The 17239-nt window shown below is 41.6% G+C and overlaps 2 protein-coding genes across 7 annotated transcripts in view; both read left to right on the top strand.

The window, feature by feature from the left end:
* INO80 (INO80 complex subunit) overlaps window positions 1-17239 on the top strand; it is a 317697-nt gene that overhangs the window by 63266 nt on the left and 237192 nt on the right. The window lies entirely within an intron of this gene.
* ELAVL2 (ELAV like RNA binding protein 2) overlaps window positions 1-17239 on the top strand; it is an 81682-nt gene that overhangs the window by 3476 nt on the left and 60967 nt on the right. The window lies entirely within an intron of this gene.

Raw genomic sequence — 17239 nt, 5'->3', positions numbered from 1 at the left:
TATTCCTGATTCTCCCCCCCCCCCCAACCAGCATCTAGGTAAAAAACCTTCATGTTTTGCTATTTCTGTGGTAGCTTCCTTGATGGGTGCACTCCTAAATCTCTCTTGGCAGAGAGAGAAGAGAAAATATGAACTGGAAAACTTGAGTGCAACATACACAAAATAAATACAAAGAACAACAAGTTGAGCAATTCAGTTGCCCAGTTCATGAGAATTTTTGAGATGAGGATAGTGCTTTTTCTTTTTTTAATGAATTTCCTTCTGGATGCTTGTACATCCCAAAACAAAACTAAAGGATAACTTGCTTGGTCTGTGTGCAGTGTCATTCCTGTTTGTGTGTTTGTTTTTTCTTAAATCAAGTAAACACTTAAATTGATTTTGTTGCGTTAATACATGCACAATGTCAGCAGAACTCATAGCTGGGAAGTTGACGGAGTTGTTTGTGTGGGGCTTTGTGAAGAGTAGTCTTTCAACTGTTTTAAAGTGCGATTCTGGACAGCTAATCTAAGTTAATGTCTATAGTGCATTCTCAGAGAGGGCTCTTGAATGTGTTGGATATCTTAAGTTTTAAATAACTCTGCTAAGGCCTTAATCCTTGCAGTGTTCTTCTCTGGATCTTCCTAGTTTTGACCTGCAGGGGGTCACTATTTCTTAGTTATGTTGAGGGACATGGAGGGGAGGCTTTTTGTGAACTTAGTCCTTTTTGACCAGCTTCACCAAGTTCCCAAAGTGTCAATGAACGTGTGTATGGGATGGAAAGACAAAGGTTCCATCTTAAGGAGATTATTGTATAAATGACAGGGGAGTGTGGCATTGTGTCCTTATGTTATTTTTGTAATTAGCTCGGAAATCGGACAAGACTCAACAGGGACTGCAGCAGGAAATGGGGAGACTATGCTGAGTGTGTAAAGAACTACAAGGAGCTACTGCATAGACCTGGCCTTAAGCTCTTTCCTTTAACTAGTGGTTCTCCAGGGGCTGCTAAGCACGTTTTCTTTCCTTGCTTGGCCTGCGCACCCTCCATCCCAGCTTTCCTTCAATGTCTTGAATCTCTGAGAGGTGTCTCTTTACTCCCTGCTCCCCCAAAAGCAGTACCACTGAGCTGTACTGTATAAAGCTGCTGCAGCTGTAATGGGAAACTGGCCATACCTGGCAGCCAGTCTGTAGTTGTGAAGGAGAAAATGCTCCTGACATCTTCCTGCTATATCTCTGCTGCCTCTCCCAACTTAATCAGCCCTCCTCCATCCCACTTCTGATGTTGGCAGACACCCTATGTGCTCTATATGGTAGGACAAAATCTTGTGGCAACACCTAACTTTATTGCAGTGTCATGAAATGCCTTTATTCCATTGTCTATTTCCCAGAAACATCATGAAGACTTGCAGCTGAAAATAGTGCCAACACTTGAAGTATTTTCAACTCCTTTCATTCCCGAGGATTTTTTTCCTTGCTTATTTTGTTCATTGGGCAGTGCTTCTCTTCTTCTCTGGGTCTTCAGTCTTGCAGTGATTATCCCAGTGGCTGGATTTGGATATTCTGTTGCCCTCCTCCACCACTTCCCACCCACATTTCCCTCTGAGCTTTTATCTTTGTGCCCCAGCCAGTACAAGAGCCTGCAGGTATCTTTGGCAGCTTATTACCCTGAACTGTGGTGGCTGATCTATTCTTTGGTTATCCTAGCTGGATAAGCTATACTTTTATCTTGCTAGCTGGAAGCCAGACTCCAGTGTTAGATCCTTCGTCACCTCCATGTAATATCTTTGGAAATGTAGACCAGTAGATCAATTGATTCTGTCTTTTTGGGGAAACTGCAGAAAGGTCTGGACACCATTGCAGAAAATATCAACATCTCACTGTAGCAATTGGGAAGATCCATGGCACTCTATCAGGCAGGTATGAATTAGTTTGCATTTGGGATTTCAATATTTGTTTCTATTACTGTAAGTATTAGAAACAAGTGGTTTAAATCAGTCAATAACCACAGAATTGCTGACCTCAGCTGCTGTTATAACTCACTCTATGCCTACCTAAAAGACTGAATTCTAAGCACCTCATGGTCATCAAGTAGACAAAGTCCCAAGTTAAGAATTTCATCTGCTCCTTGCTGCTTTCCTAATTAATTTGTTTGTGCTGTTTATTGTTGGAAATTAGCTGTAGCCATAACCCAGGTTACTTTGTGTGAAGTGGCAAATTTATCTTTTTAAAAAGACAATCACTGCAAGGAAGTTGTATACCTTTTGCGCAAAGCTATTTGAAGCTAGGATAAAAATAAGTAAATTCAGTTTCTGCTTTGAGCCATATATCCAGTAGAGCACAACACTAAATGAGTCCCCACATAGTCTTGGCTAGAAGCTGCCACCATCTATGAGACACCCCCCCCCCCCCCCTTTTACCTTTGTTTTTACATGTGCTTTGCACGTGCATTCCCACAGTTCATACGGTTTAGTATTCAGTACATATTTGCTACAAGCAATGCATGTAGTTGAGGCAAAATTGTTTAAATGTTTTGTAATCACTTGGTGCTCAACTTATTGGTATTTCTGGTATGCAACTGTAGCAAATTTGAGGGCCTTTCTTTTTATTGATTTACTTCAGTAATTATCAACTAGGGTGTTGTAGCACCTTGGGATGCCTTTAGATCCTTTCAGATGTGCTTCAGGTTACCACCCAGTGTTAGCACTGTTTGACTATCTTGTGAACCATGTTTGCACACCTGAGATTTCAGATTGGAATCCATAGTGGCCAAAACATTCTGCCCATATATGGTCTTTGAGTTATTTGCGACAGACAAATTGCTATATTTTTATGTTAGAAAATGAGTGCACACATAGGTAGCTCTTTCTGAGGGTGCCTTGAGTCTATAAAAGGTTGAGAACCACTGATCTACTTAAACATGGATTCTGGCAAACTGTTTGGAGCATTCAGGACCTAATCTCAGTCTAATTGTTCTGCATATAAATAAAGGAAGCTAAGATAATGCTGCAGCTTGGAGCTTGAAGCTTTTGTGACCGTGTACTTTTCTTGCATCCTTCAGACAAATAGTACAACTATTAATATGAACGTGGTGAAATCTGTGTATTGTACGTTGTCACATGTTCTGACATAAAATAACAAACTTTACCAAAAGTCCATGTAGAGATCTAAATGAACTAACATTTTACTACGTTTCTGAAATTAGCAGTCTTTTATATTGGTCACATAAATGGCCTATCTGCTTAGTTTCTTTTTAACTTGATAAAATTATTGGGCTGTAGTTGTTTCTTAAACCTGATAATTCTTTGCAATTGGAGATCCTGCACACAGTGTAGCAGAGAACAGTAAACTTTTTTGTGTGGTTCTATTGGCATGATGGGCAGATGTTTTCCAGTAACTTTTTTCACATTCCATTTTTTTGTGTAGTGCTTACGTGGCATATACAAAATGTAGAATGGTTTCAGTTCCTTCATCTCTTGGCTGCATAATGCAATACCTACAGTGCCTGTTTCTCTACATCCTGTATAACCACTTATGTCCTCATAAAAAGTTTAAAGTCTGGGATGTTCCCAGGTTCTAGACATATACAGATGTGACATGAAAAGGTGAAATCTGTAGTATTCGAATCTTGAAGTACATGTTGGTAGCAACTCCTATCATGCAAACAGAGTAAGAGAACTTCTCTTCAACCCTCCTACCCCACTCCCCAGAACCCCAAACAGAACATCTTTTCTCAGGCTTTTCCTCCTGTATCCTGTAGAACTTCTTTTAATATAAAATGGGGAAAGGGTTTGGTGAATGCTGTATATTTCAGGGTATGCTCTAACTTTTACTCAAGTAGGCAAGGTCTATCTTCCATTTCTTGGTGGTGAGGTGGTTGTGAGGAAAAAGTGATATTGGGATCTGGAGACCTCTTATTAGAACAGGTCTGCCTGCCAGCCTTTCTGTCATTAGTTAAAGTCCAACGTTTGGAGTCCTGACTTGGGTTTGCTGCTTCATCAGTATGGATAGGTCTATCTGCTCTTTAAAGCGATAACTTTTTTATCCATCATGCCAATAAAACCAAAGAAAGTTTTATGTTCTTTGCTATACTGTGTGCAGATCTCCAACTGTGAAAAATTATCAGGTTTAAGTAACTACTGCATCTGGATAACCTTGATGTCACTTTAAGAAACTTCTTGACCTCCCCTTGGAACTAATGTGTCAGCACCAAACCACCCAGAACACTTAGTCAGTTGTCAGTAGAGTGTTTGCTAATAGATGAAGCTTTGCTAACAGACCCCTAGTAAGAATGTAGGATGCAAACTCTATTTTCAGTGACACCCAACTTGTAGGTTAACTGAGTGTAACTTTACAATCATTTGTTGTCTGGACCTTTGCTGGTGGCAGCTTTCATAGTTTCATAGTTTCATAGATTTAGGGTCGGAAGGGACCTAGTAGATCTTCTAGCCCGACCCCCCGCCAGGGCGGGAGAACAACAAAAAACCCCAAAAAGAGAAACGGGACTCAAATGAGTCCAGCCAGGTAGGCATCCAGCCTCTTCTTAAAGACCCCCAGGGTAGGGGCCAGCACCACTTCCCTTGGAAGTTGGTTCCAGCTCCTAGCCGCCCTAACTGTGAAGTAGTTTTTGCGGATGTCCAATCTATACCTCCTCTCCATCAACTTGTGCCCATTACTCCTTGTTATGCCAGCGGGCGCTAGGGGAAACAGCGTCTCCCCCAAACCCTTCTGGTCCCCCCTAGTGAGTTTATAGACGGTCACCAGGTCCCCCCTCAGCCTTCTCTTGTGGAGGCTGAATAGGTTCAGGTCCCGCAGTCTCTCACTGTAGGGTCTGCCCTGTTGTCCCCGGATCATGCGGGTGGCCCTCCTCTGGACCCTCTCCATGTTGTCCACATCCCTCTTGAAATGGGGCGCACAGAACTGGACACAATACTCCAGCTGTGGCCTGACCAGCGTCGCGTAGAGGGGGAGGATCACCTCCTTGGCTCTACTTGAGATGCACCTGTGGATGCACGACAAGGTCCGGTTAGCCCTGCCAACCATGACCTCGCATTGTCGGCCCATGTTCATCTTGGAGTCAATAATGACTCCAAGATCTCTTTCTGCCTCCGTGCTCTCAAGTAGGGAGTTCCCCATTGTGTAAGTGTGCTGCTGGTTCCTGCTGCCCAAGTGCAGCACCCTGCACTTGTCCGTATTGAAACGCATCCTGTTCCTGTTAGCCCACCCCTGTAACCTATCCAGATCCCTCTGCAATCTCTCACTCCCTACTAGCGTGCTCACCTCCCCCCAAATTTTGGTGTCATCAGCGAATTTAAACAGGTTACTTTCCACCCCATCATCCAGATCGCTGACCCTGAGTGGTAAACAGTAGCAGTGTTGTAGCTCAGTACGGCAGAGGAAAGGCCTGCAAAAGCTTGATGGAAGACTACTAATATCTTTGGATGAAAGATGGTACTCAACTTGCACTTGTACATTTTGAACTACTAAACAGACCTTGCTAAAAAAAAAAAAAAAAAAAAAAAAAAAAGTTTCCTGAACTGGGATAGTATTGCAGTATTCTCACAAGAGCAGACAGATATACTCAGGACACTGATGGTAGAGGACTAACTTTTCCCATGAACCTATAGGCTGCCCTTGATGCCTCAGGTGGGGCAGCTCACTCCAAGGCAGCTGCAATGACTATGTATAGAACTTGATTGTAGTTTTTGGCATGGTAAAGGAGGTCCAGAAGACTTCAGGACCTATCTTTTTGAAAGCTCTGACCTCTTCAGTAAGCACATTAGATGAAGTACTACAGGAATCCCAGGGTATCAGGGCTACTTTACAATTTAAGGAGATGTATATATGAGATTCCCTAGGGGAAAGCAATTTTTTCTCCTTAGATGGAATGCCGTAAGAGTCTACTTGTTTCTTGACAACTGGCTGATTTTTTTCAGACCAGTCACCTCAAGTAAACTCTTCTGCCCAGATAGTATTGGAGCTGTTTGTTAATGTTGATTTTAAAGGAAGAAAAGTCTGCTGTTGTCCATCTTCGCAGGAGTAGCAATAGGAGCAGGAGCATAATGGTAAACCTGGCAGGTCCTTTGTGTAACTTTTTTTATTTTCTTTTTTACTGGGACTTGATGGATCAATCAACATGACTGGTGATTTAACTGTTAGATCAACTTCAATGTAATTGTGCAAAATGAGGATGAGATAATGGCACCTGACAGCTTGCATGCTGTCTGTCCAGTGACCACAGATAAATTAGTTGGTCAGGATTTACAACAGTCTGTCTTGCAGAAGGATTCTACTAGAATGAGGAATATATGTAGCAACAGAGATGCTCTCTGTTTGGGCACGTGTAATACAATTTGGGACTGTTATCCGTAACGTTCATTGTTTGCTAATCCATGTACTCCTATAGGCTCTCCAGCAGTTGACATAGCCGGTATTTCTGCTCACTGTCTTTCCATGGAGGGTTGTGCAATTTTCTAAATGGATCTAGGATTACAGTAGCTTTCTTGGATTCATGTAAACAAATCCAGGGGTCTTTTCATCAGTTATGGCTGCTAGTAAGAAAATACAAATTGAAAAGAGTGTTTCTAGTGCCATTAAAGATTCTGATCTTCTGTGCAGGAAGCATACTTGCACCAGAAATAGAATGTCTGTGGACAGTTACATGCCCTGTAAGGATTTTTAACCTGTACTGGGAGGAGGGTTCCACTAATGAATAATCTGAACAAGTTTGTATTCAGCAGAACTTCCCAGCCCTCACCCCAAGATTTACTTTTGACAGATGCACAAACTGTCCTTTGGGCAACAGCTTAACTAATGAACATTGTGTCACACTCACTAAGACTGGGATGTGTTGATTTTGTTAGTGTGTGAGGAGGAGGAAAGATGTTACACTTTTAATCTGCACTGGGAGAAGGATTCCACCAATATATAATTTTAATAAGTTTGTGTTCAACAGAAAGCATGCTGGGTTTGCAGCAATAACATCAAAAGCACAAATGGTTCAATTTCATTGTTCAGGCTAGTGTCTCTTGGGTTTTGCTGTCAGGCTTTTTTTTCTTCTGTTCCTATTCACAAAAGAGCATATCACAAAATGGTACTTTAGATCAGCTGCATGAATATGAAGACCCTGTGGGTAGTGGTTCAATCTCACAGAGATCTTGATAGAAAGCCTTGATAAGCCTTGCCATTTCTTGCATTTTACTAGATGCTCAGGACCTTGCTAAAACATGTTTAATTGAGCTCTAGCCTATATTCACTAACTTTGTTTCAGCCAACTGTCTACAGAGCATCATAAATTCACTCTTACATCTGTTCAGACAGAATATTTACTTATTGTCTGGTATGCCTCATTGCTTACTTTTGAATGTATGAGAGCAGATAAAATTGAAGAATAAATTTAAAAAAGTTTTGTTTTATTAAACCTCCTTAGATCAGAATGTTTCATTCCATCCACTGTGATGCTCTGAGATGGCTGCTCAAGCATTTTCCAGTGTAATCTTATTCTTTCAGTTTCCTGTAAAATGTTATTCAAATCCACTAGTAACTAATTGTAAATATAGCCTTTACTCTGTCACTTCATTGCTTCATACCAATTTTTACATTCTTTGATATGAGTTTTCTAAATAGTCAAAAGTTGTTTTTGCTCCTGATCCTGGTGCTAAAGAACTTATTATTTTTTTTTTTAAAAGACTTAAACTATTAAATTATCATGTTAGGATTAAGATAGTTGTTCATAGATTTCATAGACATTAGGGTTGAAGGGACCTCGGAAGATTGAGTCCAGCCTCCCACCCAAGGGGCAGGAAGTCAGCTGGGGTCATAGGATCCCAGCAAGATAAGCATCCAAATTTCTCTTGAAGGTGTTCAATGTAGGTGCATGAACCACCTCCGGTGGCAGGTTATTCCAGACCTTGGGGGCTCAGACAGTGAAAAAATTCTTCCTTGTGTCCAGCCTGAAACGGTCTTGCAGTAGTTTATGACTGTTCAACATTGTCATCCCTTGGGGTGCTCTGGTGAACACCCCTGATAAACTTATAGGTGGCCATCAGGTTGCCCCTGAGCCTGCGCTTTTCCAGGCTAAAAAGTCCCATAGCTCTCAGACCGTCATCATAAGGTCTGTTTTTCCTGACATCTGATCATGCGTGTGGCTCTTCTCTGGACTCTTTTTTTTTAAAGCTTCTCCACATCCTTTTTGAATTCTAGAGCCCAAAACTGGACACAGTACTCCAGCTGTGGCCTCACCAAGGCCGAGTACAACAGGAGAATGACGTCCTGGGATTTGCTTGAGAAGCATCTATGGATGCAAGCCAGCGTTTGGCTTGCTTTACTGGCTGCCGTATCACACTGAAGGCTTATTTATCTTGTGGTCGATCATAACCCCCAAGTCCCTTTCATCTGTAGTGCTAACCAGCATAGCACTGCCGAGTCTATAAGGATGCTGCAGGTTTTTCTTCCCAAGGTGGAGAACCTTGCATTTTTTGGTGTTAAACACATCAGGTTCTCATCCGCCCATTTCTTGAGCCTGTCAAGGTCAGCCTGGAGCGCCCTCCTGTCCTCAGGTGTGGATGTTTTACCCCAGAGTTTGGTATCATTGGCGAACTTGGCCAGTTCACTTCTGACTCCAGTGTCCACATCATTAATGAAGATGTTGAACAATATGGGTCCAAGGACAGAGCCTTGGGGGACCCCACTGGTCACAGGGCACCATGACGATCGACTTCTGTTAGCCACCACACTCTGGGTCCGACCACGGAGCCAATTCCCCAGCCAGTGGATCGTGGTGGACCCGAGGCTGGAGTTGGCCAGTTTGGCAAGAGGCTATCATGAGATACCAGATCAAAGGCTTTTTTGAAGTCAAGATATATGACGTCAATCTCCTCTCCCTTGTCCAGGTGATGGGTTACCTGGTCGTAAAAGGAAACAAGATTGGTCGAGCAAGACCTACCCAGAACAAACACATACTGGCTATCCCTCAGGATGTTGCTGTTGGCCAGTCCATTGAGAATGACCTCTTTAATAATCTTTTTTAAGACCTTCCCCGGGATAGAGGTCAGGCTGATGGGCCTGTAGTTTGCCGGATCCAGTTTCCTCCCTTTCTTGAAGATCAGCACCACACTGGCCTTCTTCCAACATTTAGGCACTTCACCAGAGCGCCTGGAGTTCTCAGAGGTTCATGCCGGGGCTTGGGCTATGATGCTAGCCAGCTTCTTGAGTACCCAGGGTGTAGATTGTCAGGGCCAGCTGACTTGAAGGTGTCCAGCCTCTCAAGGTGTTACTTCACGAGGTCAGTATTGACAGAGGGCAGATTGTTCATATGTTAAAGCATACTGAAGTATCTGAGAGGTAAGGGGCCTGATGGAATGCTTCTTGCTTTACCCTGGAAGGGTTTCTTTAACTATCTTTTTAAAGCTATCAAATAAAGTGAAAAATTTGCTCAATGTAATGTCTTGGAGCACAGCTGGCCTGACAAATTATTTTGCTTTACAGCAGATAGTTGCAGTTCTCTATAGTAATCATGCAAAGTGTAGTCACTCTAAGGAGTAATTTCCAAGGCTAACAGTAGACATGGTCAATGTTTTGCAGAATGATCTGTTACTTCTGATGCCTTGGACGAATCTCTGGTCTTCAAATTGTCAAAACATTTGTAATATTGTTGGTAATATCAGGGATTTCTTAGTAGTCCTTTTTCCTTATGCCCACTTATCATATTTACAAGGACTTTGTCAATCGGCTTTTCTTATTTGCCACCTTTTATCAGACTGATAAAGGTTTCTATTTCTTCTAGTTCATAGGGCAGAGGTATATAATGGCACTATGTGTATCCAGTGACCTTTCTGTGCAAGTACTAACTCTGATGCAGTTGGTATTTTTGGGAGAGACCTAAAGTCATCAAATCACACTTGCATGGACTATTGCTGGCTTTTCAGGTTAACCATGTTGTCAGATTAGCTCTAAGGTAATGAAGTTTTAATAGATGGGGCTTCTGTTTCAATGTAGTCTACCTAGAGTTGGTTAGCAATCATATTGACGTGTACATCCTGAAGATGGTCACCCCTGGGATGTAATTATGTGGATTTCAGTAGTACTACCACATACCTAGAAAGGTGTGGAGATTTTTCAAGCAGAGATATTGCTAGAAAGTCTAATGAAATAGCTTTCAGTTGTATAGGATCCTAGCAAGTTTACTGTTGGTGATGTACTAGAACAGCTGACAGATCCCATTATATAGGCAAAACTTTAGTGTGGACTAGTTATTTTCTGCAGCCTTGTCAGACCTTTGTTATGTGTATGTTACTGTTCAGGAAGATATTCTGTAACATTTTTAAAAGCATAATAGAAACATAGCAGAAATTGTTGCTAATTAGCTAATTGTTATTTTGCTCTGTATTCTGTCTTTCACATTTGTAAATTACATAATATGTATTCATGATGCTGCATCCCCAGTGGATCTTCATATCCTATGGGAATGCCTCAAGTGAGGGTGCAGGCAAATCAAAAGTTGATTTGTGAGCATGCAATTCTAACTGTTACCTGTAAAAGTAATGAAGGGGAATCTGACTCAAACTACTCATTCTAGTTTAAGTTTTTTGTTAAAATGAGAATGAGTCTGATGTTAAGATTCTCTCAGTTTGAGACTTCTAGATTTAATGTATAGTCTCTTCCCCCTTAAGGAGATGGATATTTAGGGTATAAAAATGTACATAGAAATTTCTTTGTAATTAATCAAAATGTGTCATGTAAAACACATAGCAGGTTTTCTTTATTTGCCATGTCTTCTCCCTCTCACTGTATCTCTTGATTTGTTCAGCAAAATAAAAGTATGCATTTTGCTATTGAACCCTGCACAGACAACTCAGCTAAATGGATGAAGTTTTTATCCCTCCTTGTACATTAATAAACTGCTCCTTAACTTTCAGTTAATTGTACATGAAGGAAGACAGTGAGCAGCATGCTGAGGTATCAGTTATGACTTAATTTGATTATGGGGTTACACAGCCTTACTTTGCCTGTGTGCCAAATGGCTGTGCCTCTAGTAATGAGTTGATGATTGTAATAAAGGCAATAAAAGGCTGGGAAGAAACATTGCTGAATCAGGCTGAGGTGAAAACAGTAGCCAGGAGTTAAAAACCTTTAGCATATCCTACCAGGAGTATCTGAAAAGTACAGAGTTATCACAAATTTCAGGATTTGTTTGGCTCTGACAAGTCTATGAAACATTAGTAGCAAACAGTTGAGTTTGTCTTAAAAGGGACACTAATTCAATTAAAGGAGCTTTCTTTTGGAAGTTGCAAATGACCCTCTTAAGGCAACCTCAGGGCTTTCTGGAAAAGCTTACTGAAGTGACAGGGGAACACAAGGGGTTCTTGGAATTAGAGTTGACTGTTTGCATTCTCCCAGGGTCTTAGTAGGATACTTGAAATCCAACATACTTTAGCAAGAATCCCAAAGTAGAACTTCTTGGTCACCTTTAGGGGCTAGATGAGATTAAAACCTATCTTTTGCGCCCTATGAGGAACTAAACTTCTCTAAATCTAAACTCACATGGGAGCCAGAGCAGCCTTACTAGCAAAATGAATAGGTAACTACTGTTATGGAGTCATCCTTTAATGCAGATACTCTCTTGCAGAAAAAAAAAAAACCTTGCATACTTTTTTTAGGACACCAAAGCTTTGCAGCTTTTCTATTTTTGTTTCAAGAATAATTGTAATGCTTGAAATTTCTCCTAATTTCAGATACAACTTTGAGCCCCTTTAAACCCAGCAACTAGCACAAAGAATTGAGGTGCCACTGTGTGTTTAGTAATTATGATAACAGGCATTCTTGCAAGGACTTTTTACAATCTTTACATCAGGACTTGAAAATAAATAATTCAATATCCATTGCTGCTACCTGTTTTAAGAGCACAAGTCAATTTACTTTTTTGTGTTCGTTAAATTTCACTTTTTTTGAAGGAACTTGGGGGGAAAAAAGGATTTCAAAGCTTTGTTAATTATAGCAGTCAAAACTCTTTTTAAAGCTCTCTTTTCTTCCCTGAAAAATAAATCAGGAACAAGACAATAATCTTATTCTCAATTAATTGTATAGTATTGAGGAACACCATTTTGTGTTGGTTTTATGTTTAGAAGTGTTTAGAAATTTCAAACAAGACCAAAAATGAGCTAATAACCCAGTGTTGATGAATAATGATTTTATCAATTTATTCCAAAATATAAACCACACAGTCCTTGCATAAGATTATATTTTTGAGTTAGTCTGACATTCCCAGAATGCTTGACAGCTCTGACTGAAAACAAAACAGCTAGACTCCTGTGGTTTCACCTCAGCCACCATGTTGTTTCAGAGGCATCCTGCTGCATATTCCATGTGGAGTAATATTTGTATTGGACTTTGAATCGCGAGGGTGAAAAGATCATGTATCACTGAGTGCCCTTCAGGCTCAGAATTGCTATGTTCCTATCTGGTGTTTGACAGTATCCCTTTAAACCATCAGGCTGGTCTTGGCTTCTAGGGCAAAGGGAGATCCTGAGACTCTAGCCTTTTGGTCTTTCACCTTCACTGGTACGCTATGGTGATGCATCCAGTTCTGCTTTTGAGAGAGGGTTTTCACCTTCCCTTGGGGCAGCCCAGTGCAATGAACACTACCAAGCAACGCAGCTGTGTCTTCAGTGAAGGTGTTTATTGGTACAAAAGCTACCCAGCCAGAGGTTCTCTGTCCCCTCCAAAGAGCTTAAGCAGTCCCCATCCCCAGTCTAGGTCAGAGTCCTGAACACCTCCAAAGATGATCAGTTCCTGTTTCAGATTTGCTAGCTCCCTGAAGTTTTTCTGCTGCTCTCAGTACCCAGACTCTTCTGGCCAGAAGCTAGCAGGCTGTTTGTTTTCTGCCTGCTCTTCTATTGTTATGTCAACAAAGCCATTCAAGACTCTGTTGATAATAAAAGTTCATCTTGTCATCTCCTGCATGTAGCCAGCCCTGGCACTTAGTCTTTCATTTTTGTGTGTGCTGGCTAAAGTAAACAGTGATATAACAACATGAATACCATTAATAGGTTCATAGGAAAACAGGGATAGAAGGGATCTCTCAAGGTCATCTAGTTCAGGCCCCTGCTCAAGGCAGGAACATCCCAGCCAAGTGTCTCTTCAGCTACTCCTGAAAGCTTCCAGGGATGGAGATTCCACAACTTAAGCTGTAGCCTGTTTAGTGCTTGTCTGCCCTCATAGTCAGAAAGTTCCTCTTAATCTCCAACCTAAACTTCTTCTGCTGCAGCTTGAAGCCATTATTCCTGGTCCTGTCCCCTGTGGCCACAGAGAAAGGACATCTCTATTTTTGTCTGTTAAAATGGAAATATTGCAATAAAACCTGTAGTCCATAACTTCATGTTAGGAAAATCATTGCTTGGAGGCTGTAGTCCCAGGAAGACTAGTATAACCACATAAATTTCCTGTAATGCATCTGTTGGTCTGCTTGTTAACTTTCCTATCAGCTGCTGCAGCAGCAGAATTATTCTATTTTATTATTACCATATCTTAATAGATTGGGGGCAGGGTGGGGGAGTGGGAGGCAGGAGAGACTCTAGGATTCCATATCCTTTGATTAGGGAGGTTTTCTCACTGAGGTCTGTGCGCACAGAAGGCATTTAGACATGTTATATGAGCTTATCAGGGCAATTGCAGCCAGGAGAACTGTCCAGTGTAGATACTTTGGATCTTCAGGCGCAGCTAACCTTGTCTGCCAGGGTAGATAGCCACTAGGAAGATCACCCATTCAACAGCTCTGTTTAGATGTACAGCACAGTCATTCTTAATCTTCTCATATGACTTGTCTTCAAAACAGTACATGATAGAGTGAGGCAAGATGCAGCTGATCCTGATAGGTTCTGCTTTGGTTCAGAGACTCCTTTGCTTATGGAACTAGTTGGTTAGGAGAAGTAAGCTGAGTATAGGGTGAGAGGTAAGAAGGTGTTAAAAAGTGAGGCCTAATAACACAAGCATGTCTGCAATTAGGGTAGTCTTGTAATGTCAAAGGGGGACTCATGGTAATAGCCATGTGATCTGAAATGAGACATCACCTAATCCCTAAGCTTGTTCTGTGTTGGTACTTATGTCTTGCTTTAAGAGCATATTTTCTAGGCTTTAGAAGGAGGGCTTGAAGAGTGTTACAGGTTAAAAGTATTTTAGTAAAATACCCTAAAATGAATACTATCTTTACTATCCTCTTTAAGCTATAAACACTCTGGATAATGAAATGGTAATAAGTTGAAATTGCCTTTTTCCCATTTCATGGGGAGGTTTTGTTGAAAAAATTGACCATGGTCAAGTGAAGAAGGTTGGTTAGCAATTTCTTTCAAGCACAAGTAATTCAGCAAATACTTATGAGATGGTGCCAAAAAGCTGCTTTGTATAAATGTGCTGTTCAGTGTAATGATGCATTTTGTATCCTGCCATCCTGCTGCATTGGCTGGAGCAGAGCTAGATTTGAAAACATGAATGTTTAATATCCAGAAGAGGGATGGGAAGAGATTTTTGTTCCAGATGCAAGTGGTAGATGGCAGGCATGGTTGAGATTGGCAGGAGGATTTTCTTGTGTGGTAGTTTGGGCACAGAAATGAGGGGTAAAGGGGCTAGGGAAGGGCATTGGAGTCCTTGGGTTTTGGGGTGGTGTTTAGAGAATCCTGTTGGTGGGTTGTTTATTGTAAGCTGTTCTGAGTCCTTCTGGGTGTGTGGATTATATATAATATATATTTTTTTTTTTTTTAAAAAAAGCTCACTACTTTTATCAGTGTTCCCTTTCTTTTATTGAAAGCCACCACACATTTGAACCTTCTTTATTTTTTCTTCTCCAAATTAACCTTGGTTTGTCTTAGCGCCCTGCAATGAGAACTAAAATACAAGACGCTTTCTATCATGTACAGCTACCTGTCCTCCCTGGGTTCCTATTCTCAACCAGGAAAAGCAATCCCTGTTGCAAGCAGCGAAGGTATCATTTTAATATTAAGTTTGTAAAGAGCATTCCTAGAGTCCCATTACTCTTCATCAAAAACTTTTAAAAGTTGCTGTCCCCAGAAGAAAGGAAAATGTGTTCTTTTATAGTCAGTGCTCTCTTCTGCCTTCAGGAATTTTGCTGCCACTTTAAAAGGGAGGATTTAAGAATGGATGACAGGTCAACTTTCCTGTTGCTCATGCTGTGTATGACTAAATATTCTCTGTGGATTGAATCCCATTGGGAATTTCCTCTCTGAATGTTTCTTAGTAGAGGACTTTCTTGAAGCTCCTATGGCTATATTTGTAGTATTTAAATAGGCTTTATTTATAGTCAGCACTTATGAAATGATTTGGGCTTGATAAAATTAGCTCACTTGGGGATTTCTCTTCAGAATGGCAAGAATTGATTTAAAACAAGAAAAGAATCCTTCACGCATACAAGCATTCAAGATGTAGTGGACCCAACTTAAATGCCCATTACAACACCTACCCCAGTCCTCTCCTTCCTTTCACTCTTTCATATGCTACCAAGGCAACATTATGTCCTTAATGTGCAGCTGCTTGCTAATCCTGGAAAGACTGTCATCTCTCCCTGTGATCTTCAGCCCTCCTCCCACTGTATTAATTTAATGAGTTGATATTCATGGGGATATCACTGACCACCACTCCAGATTGTTGAAACCAGGGTGGTGGGGGTGCAGTGGCAGTGTGGGATGAAGTGGCTATTCAGTTTGGTGATTCTTGCTTTGCAGTGGTCTGCGGTAGAGTTGGGGCAGATGGAAGCACTGGCAGTCTGTTCAGCTCATACGCATATCATTCCTATCAAGTTGCTTATCCTGTCAGTGTGACACTTAGTTCCCACTCTCTTTTTTTAAATGATGTACGGTAAAAATCTTAGATAAGGTCTTATTTTAGGTACAATATAACCTTAGAAATCTGGATGTTAAAATCTGGAATTCTTGAACATCCAGCGCTTTTTTAAAATATACAACATCAGGCAGTAGTGGTGGCTGGTCCTGGAGCAGCAGAGAGGGGAGCTTGCGCCAGATGACTGAGTGATAGGCAAAGAGCATATCTACACATGTGCTTTACTACAGAGGTGGCAAATTAGCTCCACAGTAAAGTGTCACTGTCTACACATATGCCCATATTAAGGCACAGTAAATTTTAATTAACTACACCGTAAGATAGTACTGTCCAGGATAAGCACTGTCCTACAGCAGAGCAATTTATACTGTCACAACACATGTAGATGGTGGCTGGGGCATGAGATGGTACAGTGTGGGGACTGTCTGCTGTTTAGCTGTACATTGTAGCGCCTTTGTGCCCTGGCCACCTCCTTTGTCACCTGATGCCACCACCCAGATCCTGGGGCTGACTCCCCAGACCCTCTGCCACCCTGGGGCTGTTCTGCCCTGGTTCAAATTGCTGCAAGCCTCGGCATACATGTAAACACTGCGGCCATGAGCAGCTGACTCTGGTGTGAGCTGCAGTGGAGTTTATTGCGTCAGGGTAACTGTATGTGTAGGTACACCCAGAGAAATGGTATCTAAGCACTAGGAAATAACGGGAATTAAAAGTATTGGTGCAGAAATCAAGACTATTTTAAATTTTTCACATTCTCCAGGCAGAACTTCAGGTGACAGTAAGTGTTAAAGAGATTTTTAAAAAATAGCCAATACTCTGCCCTACAGTTGTTGAGGACAAAGAGCTATAACTCTGTCTGAGGAGTCAGTGCTCTTAAGATGCACGGAAATCTTGACCCGCTATAGTTGCCATTTGAGAGAGATGAGTGATGAATAATTCACCCTTCACATAACCTAATTAATGGCAGGACCTTGCATACTACTTTTTACTTTGCTTGCTAAAACTCTTGGCCCTGTAAGTCACATGAAGTAGGATAGTTAGTGTTAAATTCCTCCCTCAGATCATCCTAATTACTACTCTTCCTGTACTAGTCTTCCTGGACTTTCGGAAGGCCTTCGACACTGTCTCTCACCCCGTTCTCATTAAGAAACTGGGGGGCTGTGGTGTCGACACCTACACAGTCAATTGGGTCACCAACTGGCTGGAGGGCTGCACCCAGAGTGGTGGTGGATGGGTCATTTTCGACTTGGAGGGATGTGGGCAGTGGGGTTCTGCAGGGCTTGGTCCTCGGGCCCGCACTATTCAACATCTTCATCAGTGACTTGGACAAGGGGGTAAAAAGCACCCTGTTCAAATTTGCTGATGACACCTAAGATGTGGGGGGATGTGGGCATGCTAGAAGGGAGGAATAGGCTGCAAT

The sequence above is a fragment of the Gavialis gangeticus genome, unplaced genomic scaffold (assembly GCF_001723915.1).
Source record: "Gavialis gangeticus isolate Ggan-Ray unplaced genomic scaffold, GavGan_comp1, whole genome shotgun sequence".
NCBI lineage: Eukaryota > Metazoa > Chordata > Crocodylia > Gavialidae > Gavialis > Gavialis gangeticus.
This window is presented reverse-complemented; position numbering and strand designations above follow the sequence as displayed.